Source organism: Octopus sinensis, linkage group LG26 (genome assembly GCF_006345805.1).
Source record: "Octopus sinensis linkage group LG26, ASM634580v1, whole genome shotgun sequence".
NCBI lineage: Eukaryota > Metazoa > Mollusca > Cephalopoda > Octopoda > Octopodidae > Octopus > Octopus sinensis.
Genome location: NC_043022.1, coordinates 5,506,325 through 5,514,490, shown reverse-complemented (window position 1 = coordinate 5,514,490; position 8,166 = coordinate 5,506,325). Strand labels below are relative to the sequence as shown.

The window sequence follows — 8,166 nt, the reverse complement described above, 5'->3', positions numbered from 1 at the left end:
TCAATTAAATAAGTACCAGTTACACACTGGGGTCGATATAATCGACTTAATCCGTTTGTCCGTCCTTGTTTGTCCTCTCTGTGTTTAGCCCCTTGTGGGCAGTAAAAGAATAAGAAATAAGACTGTGGAACCTGGTACAGCTCCTGGCTTTGCCAGCTCCTATCAAGCTACCGAACCCATGCCAAGAGGGTGGTAGTGGTGGTGGTGGTGGTTGTGGTGGTGATGCCCTTTAAGCTTCTTCATGTAGCTGAATGTAGAAACACTCAGAGATGCCTGGCAAAGCATAAAAATGCATGTGTTTATGTATGTGTGTCTATATATGTGTGCATGTGTGTGTGTTTATATAAGTGCGTATATGTGTACATATGAATCTGTATATCTGTGTGTGTGTGTGTGTGGTATATATTTTGATGGCTTTATTGGATTTCAGCATCATCTTCCTCACTTCATCATTCATCATAATTTCATCAATTGTCGTTTATTTTGTAAGTATTTTGCAGCTGGTGTAAAGAAGGTGGGGGGAGTTGTGGAGGGGATGGGGACTTGAGAAGGGCTGCACATTTGTAGGGCCAAGGGGAAGGCAGCACATTATAGGGTTGGTGGGTGGAAGCATACTGTGGAGCTGGGACAAGGGGTGCATCATCATCAACATCACTATCATTGTTGTTGTCATCATCATCATCATCATTATCGTCATCATTGTCTGCGACGTCATTGTCATCACCACTATCATCATCGTCATTGTCATCACCATTGTTGTCATCATCATTGTCATCATCATCACCATCATCATCATTGTTGTCATTATCATCATCATCATTGTCATCATCACCATCATCATCATCATCATCACCGCCATCATCATCATCATTGCCATCACCATATCATCACCGTCATCATCTTCATCATCATCGTTGGTGGTGGGGGACAACACAAGGACACACACACACATAGATGTATACGGCAGGCTTCTTACAGTTTCCATCTCCCAAATCCACTCCCAGACTTTTGTCAGACTGAGGCTATTGTAGAAATATGCTTGCCCAAGATGCCATGTAGTGGGACTGAACCCAGAACCATGCAGTTAGGAAACGAGCTTCTCACTACACATCCACGCCTATTGTTTGTGTGTGATGAAGAAGTGTGAGAAGACCTCGGTTAACGAACTTTCTCCGTGCACCTAACGTACTTCTGTGACTAACAGCAATTACAGTTAATGATTAGAATCTCAGATTGCTGAGATGGTTTACTGGAAAATAGTTTGTTTTGACATGAATAGTTACAGGAATGTTAGCAAAGTCTCCATGCTTTTAGGTGCTGGCTTCATGGAGAAATGTTAAGAATGCTATCTATGTGCTAAAATAGATGTGTTCTAGGGTAGGAAGTAGCTGTTGGAACCGGTGATGATGGAACTTGGATCAATTCTCTCAATGGATGAGACAGGATCAAAAAGATCCTTCCCAAGGCATACAGACTCATAGGACTGCTTCCCCCTGGATGGGACACTAGCCCCTCACAGGATTACTCACTTTTGCTAGCTGAATGGACTGGAGCAATGTTAAATGGAGTGCTTTGCTCAAGAGCACAACACATCGCCTGGTCCAGGAACTGAAACTGCAATCTTACAATCATGAGTCCAACACCCCTAACCACTAAGCCACTAAACCACATTTTAGGTTTTCAGTTCTCATCACCCAATTCATTGTATGGTCAGTGATGAATCCAAGTTGCAGGCAACCAAATGATTCCAGGATCAATCTCCCAGTTCAGCACCTTGAGCAAGTTTTTTTTTATCATAGCTTCGAATTTATCTCTTATGAGCAGAAGTTGATGGATGGAAACTGTATTGAAGCCCTTTTGTGTATGTATGTATGTATATATGTGTGTATGTGTCTACATGTGTATGGAAGTGTTATGTTTTTGGCTGACATATATTGGCAACATCCATGAGAAAACCAAAAAAGTCAATACTTATGAAGCAAAGTCCTTCATGATAATTGTTCTGCACAAATTTTTAGGTGCTCCCTTGTCAGTGTTACCATCAGTAATGTAGTGAAATAGTGATTGATCTGGTGGAAACGGGTAACCAATGGCATTATTGTTGAGAGTTTATGACATTAAAATGAAACCTACAAATGGTCATCTTCATATAAAGGTCATTCACCTGCAATTAAAATATTGGTTTCAAATTTTGGCACAAGGCCAGCAATTTTGGGGGAGGGGATAGTCGATTACACTGACCCCAGTAATCAAGTGGTACTTACTTTATTAAGCCCAAAAGGATAAGAGGCGAAGTTGACCCTGGCAGAATTTGAACTCAGAATGTAAAGATGGATGAAATACTCTAGTTTCCATGCAGTGAGATTGAACCCGGGACCATGTGTTTAGGGATGGAACATCTTACCACACATCCATACCTGTTCACATTTCTGCCCTTTTCTGTTTTATCCTATGCGTACTCTTCATGTACTTCTTGCTATCGTTGCTGTCTCCCTTAAACGTCTGCTCTCTGTCCCTTCTAACCTTTTCTGACAACTCATTATAATATTATAAATCTTAAAAGTGAACGTATTGTGAATATATTACCATTTCCAGGCCACACCTAACAATATTTATGGCCAGGCTGAAACATTCTAAATTGTTATATTTGTCTTGCAAGTTCTACGTGATCTGCAACCACGTATTGGAACGGAAAGACCCTCGTCCTGGGAATAACCACTCTCATCATATAATAACATGCAAAAACTATCAAATCCACTTTAAGTATAATTTCACTTTAATGACTCTTCACTCGGAAGTCAAACGATAAAGATAAGGATGTGAACCACTTTAATTCCAGCCTCAGTATTTGGCATGTGAGTGTTGTGTTACGTTTTAATCTATGCGGACATGGAGAGGAAATATACTTAGATCCTTATTCTCTTGCACATGAATTTTATTGTGAGATTAAATAGAAAGAGATAAAACTATCTCTTTCTCTCTTCTTCATAGTTCATGTGAATTGGTATCATACTATTAAATACATACAATAATTATATGTGTATATGCGCGTGCGTGTGTGTGTATATGTATGTATGTATCTATCTATATATATATGTATGTGTATGTATCTATATATATATATATGTATGTATGTACATATATATATATATATATGTATGAATGTATATACACATACATACATGTATATATGTTGATGATGATGATGATAAAATCTAATAAAGTATTATTAAAATTATTAAAAATAACAATAACAATAAAGTCGCCAGCAACTTTAACCTAAATAAGTAAAATATAGAAATAAATTAGGGTACCAGAATACCACTTCCTAGAAATAGGGATTAACACTCCAGAACCACAACATGCATGGTGAATAGAATGAAGGTAAAAAAAATAGGCCTTACCTTGTATAATAGTGAGAAGTTTGTGGCTTTGAAGTGTTAACTCCTATTTCTAGCAAGTGGTATCTCGGTACCCTTCTATAATTGTATATATAGGTGCAGAAGTGGCTGTGTGGTAGGTTGCTTGCTTACCAACCACATGGTTCTGGGTTCAGTCACACTGTGTGGCACCTTGGGCAAGTGTCTTCTACTATAACTCTGGGCCGACCAAAGTCTTGTGTGGATTTGGTAGACGGAAACTGAAAGAAGCCCATCGTATATATGTATATACATATATGTGTATGTGTGTGTGTATGTGTGTGTGTATGTGTGACCCCCAACATCGCATGATAACCGATGCTGGTGTGTTTACACCCCTGTAACTTAGCGGTTTGGCAAAAAGAATAGAGTAAGTGTTAAGCTTTTCAAAAAATAAGCCCTGGGGTCAATTTGCTTCACTAAAGACAGTGCACCAGCATGGCCACAGTTGAATGACTGAAACAATAAAAGAATATATTTTTTATATATGTATATATATATATATTGTATATGATTGTATGTATATATATATATGTAGGTATATATATATATATGTTATATTATATATGTATGTATATATATATATATATGTATATATAAGTATATATATATATATATATGTATATATATATTATATATATATGTATATATAGTAGAGATATATATTGTATATTATATGTATATATATGTATGTTATATATGATGTATATATGTATATATGTATGTATATCTATATATTTGTGTATATATATATATATCATCATCATCATCATTTTAGCGTCCGTTTTCCATATACACACACACATACACACATACATACAAAAAAACTTCTACGCAAAAACTTCTACTGTAGTGATTCCATAATATTAAAGTGTATATATATATGTGTGTGTATATATATATATATATATATATATATATATATATACACACACACACCACATCTTTCTCTGTATATATGTGTTTATTCATTGCCCATTTTGTATTGATTCTGAAGTAATTACTGTCTGAATTGTCAACCTTGTACCATTATGTAAATGAGTTTTTGTCTGGCACAACCAATTTACTAAGCAGCCTTCCACTACCGTCATCAGTAATTCTAGTGGGTGGCCAGGTCAATAAATCATGCTGAATTGTTAAATATCGACAGAATCTTCTTTCGCATCTGCAAAGTGACCCCTGGCCAATTGCACTTACTTCGCGAATGATAAACAGACTTGCCACGGATCAGTTTCCATATTCCTACTGTATTAAATTCTTAAGTATTTGTCTCATTTTTGTCCTCTCTCAGCTTCTTAGCAACAGCAACAGAATGAAACCAGTGTTCATCTTTCTATTTTCTCAGTGTGTACATATATACCTATTATATATATACAACTTCATATATATATATATATATATGAAAAAACAAGTCAAAATAGAAAATGCTAAAATAATTTTATAAAGAACATTTCAGTACCGGTTTCGGTCATTTTGAGACCTTTTCAACTTTCTTTTAATTTTTCTAAATTTAATTATTTAATCGTTACAGTTGAAAAGGTCTCAAAATGACCGAAACCGGTACTGAAAATTTCTTTATAAAATTATTTTAGCATTTTCTATCTTGACTTGTTTTTTATATATATATATATATATTTATATATGACAGATGGAAGATGGAATATATATCTATATAAATATATATATATATTATATATATATATTAAACATGTAAGATTATACAGATAACTCCATAAATATTGGTTACTTAAATATTGTTTGTTATTGATAGATTAAGAAAAGATTTTTACTATTCCACAATGAATATTCACAGAATTACTTCCAGGCTATTTGGTGCCCTAGGCCAGTGCTTCATTGTGTACCCATTTCTCTCACCCCTGTAAGGTGTGCCCTCTTCTTCCATCACTGCAGTGTTTTCCCCTCTTCTCTAGCCTTGCAGTGTATGTTGCTTTTCTCTCACCCTTACACTCTGTGCCATCTTTTCCCAGCCTTGCAGTGTGTGCCCCTATTCTCCAAGCTCTGCAGTGTGTGCCCCTATTCTTGAAGCCCTGCTGTGTTGCCTTTCTTCTCCCAGCCTTGCAGTGTGTGTCCACTTCTCCCCACCTTGTTGTGTATGTCCCCCTTCTCACAGCCCCAGCTCAACAGTATCCTCTCCCTTCTTCCAGTCCTACAACATGCAGCCTCTGCAGTGTTTACCCATCCACCCTCCCCTTCTCCCTACAATGAGTGCCTCCTTCACCATTATTTTTCCAAAACATCCTCCTCCACCTATTCCCCTCATTACATCAATTAAAGAAATGAAACTGAAAATTTCTAATTTACATATCATGAAGGAATTTATAGTTTCATTGTCATGTATGTCACTCGGCAAAATTTGAAATATTTCATGTCAGATAACGATGACAGGTTGTTACATGACACCAGCCTCTCTCCTCCATCTCTCTTTGTTCCAGAAATGACCTCACCAAATTTTCACATTTTTAAATGGATCATAAAATTTCGTCCAAGTTGTTTGCAGAGTTTCTGATTTTGACACCCCGGATGATCACCTAGTTTGGCTGGATATTCCATGAATATTTTAGTGCCCCAACCAATCCCCTAGTTTGCTAAATGTGTAAGCACCAGCCCTTGATATTTCATGACTGTTTCAGCACTAAAATCTCTACAAAACATTTTCAGTGATTTTTTGGTATTTGTTTTTAATTTGATACTTTCTTCGATGTTGCTTCTAAAAGTCTTTTCTTGTTTGTTCTGAGCTATTTTACTAAATCTTCAACCGATGTGGCTGAGCGGTTAAATATTCACTTTGTAACTGTGTGGTGTTAGGTTCAGTTCTATCTTGCAGCATTTTGGGACAAGTGTATTCTGTTATATTGGTCAGCCAGAGTCTTTGGAAGCATGTCAGAGGAACAATTTCTACTCGTGAGGGATGGACTTAATCCCTCACGGGGTTGAACACTACCACTTGACCCTTACAGGAACCAACACCATCACTTGGCCCTTCATGGGGATAACTGTTTTGAAAGCATTTGAGGCAGATCCTTCCTCCAATATTTGGGATCCTCTTAAAAGAGCCAGTGTTCTTCCTCTTCTGGTTAGGTGCCATCAGCTTTTTTGTTGCCATATTTCTGTTGAAATACTCTGTCTTTGTTCCAGTTGATTTTGAAAGTAATGAAGAATTCAGTAAAATGGTTTTGTTGTTCTTAATCTGGTGTTTGGAATATAATCTGCTGTTTGTGGTGCACCTGAACACTGTATACAATAATTTCATTATTATTATTATTTAAATTAACCTGAAATTTTAATGAAACATTTTAATTTAGATCACTTTAACCGTTTTAGTATTTAGATTATTTGGTCAAATGTAATGCTTAGGCAATCAAATTGTATTGAATTAATCTTGAAGCTTTGAAATTTTGATGGTGAGATAGTTTAGGATGACATTGTAGGGTAGGTGTGAGAGGCCAGATCTGGTCAGTTTCAATATAAAACAGGAACGATATTTGGGCCAGATCTGGTCAGTTTCAACATAAAACAGGAACGATATTTGGGCCAGATATGGTCAGTTTAAACGCTAAAAGGTTAAAACACGAATTTTGTGACACAGAACCATGGGTGGGCTCAGGTTAAGATATATATACTTAATATATACATACATGCAGATATGTGCATGCGTGCATGTGTGTGTGTGTGTGTATGCATCTATTATCTATGTGTGTATGCACACGCAAAAGAAAAGACGGAAGAGGAACTACCATGAACAAACGATATTAAGGAAAAGTATTCCTGTGGCTATCCCTTGTGTACCATTGTCCGTTTGTAATTGTTCCTGTTAAACCTAAAAAATGATCAAATCAATGGTGATAATAATAATGATAATAATAATAATATGATAATAATAATATAATAATAATGATAATAATAATAATGATAATAATAAACTGTGGTTATGTTACTTATTTTATAAGTTGATTTTGTTCTATTTTCTGTTATTACTCATTTTTCTCAGAGCTTTATGATCAGCTTAGCTAAGTTGACATTTGTTGGAGGCGAAGGAAACTTGCTAAATTGCTAGATTGCTCTTTAGCAATGCTGGCGTTGTTGGTAGCGCCGGTGTCAGAGAATGTAACCTGATTGAAACAGTGACGGAGATCCTAACAAATAGCTAATTATTGCCTAATTACTCGACTGTTTGCTAAAAGGCGTTGAAAAATTCATAAGTTCTCAAGCGGTTCCCCCATGCACCAAACATTTTTCCATGCTGGAGTTAGAAAGAGAAAAAAAAGGAAAAACAAAAAGCAAAATTATATTTCGGAATCTCTTTCTATTTCTACATCCACCTTCCCCTCTACCTTCCCCTCTATCTTTCCCTCTCTTCTCCTCCTCCACCCTTTTATCGTACTCCCATGAAAACTTGTTACAACATTGCTTTAGCATCCTAAGGAATTTCACTCATTTTGGGAAATAACTCCTTTTCCTGGTACGTACCGATTTACCTAAGTCTCTTTGCAACTTTGTGTTCCATTGTTCTTCGTTTTTACTTCAGGTTTTTTTTTTTTGGTTTATGTTGTTTTTCTTTAAAATAATATTGTTTCTGTTCTGTGTTGAAACGAACAACAACAAAAAACAAAAACACAATCTAAAACTTTTGCGGGTGAAAATGTTTCCTTCAATGGACGTACGGATGTCTTGAGATCAGTCTTACAAACAGTTAGCGTGTAATATTTGTGCGTTTGTGTTTGCATCT

The 8,166-nt window shown here is 36.1% G+C and overlaps 1 long non-coding RNA gene across 1 annotated transcript in view; it reads left to right on the top strand.

The window, feature by feature from the left end:
* Positions 1-7,489: 7,489 nt before the first annotated feature.
* The window catches only part of LOC115224860, a 108,494-nt gene continuing 107,817 nt past the window's right edge, over positions 7,490-8,166 (top strand). Inside the window, exon 1 of the long non-coding RNA XR_003882897.2 lies at positions 7,490-7,899. This is a non-coding gene — a long non-coding RNA (uncharacterized LOC115224860). The remainder of the gene's footprint in view (positions 7,900-8,166) is intronic.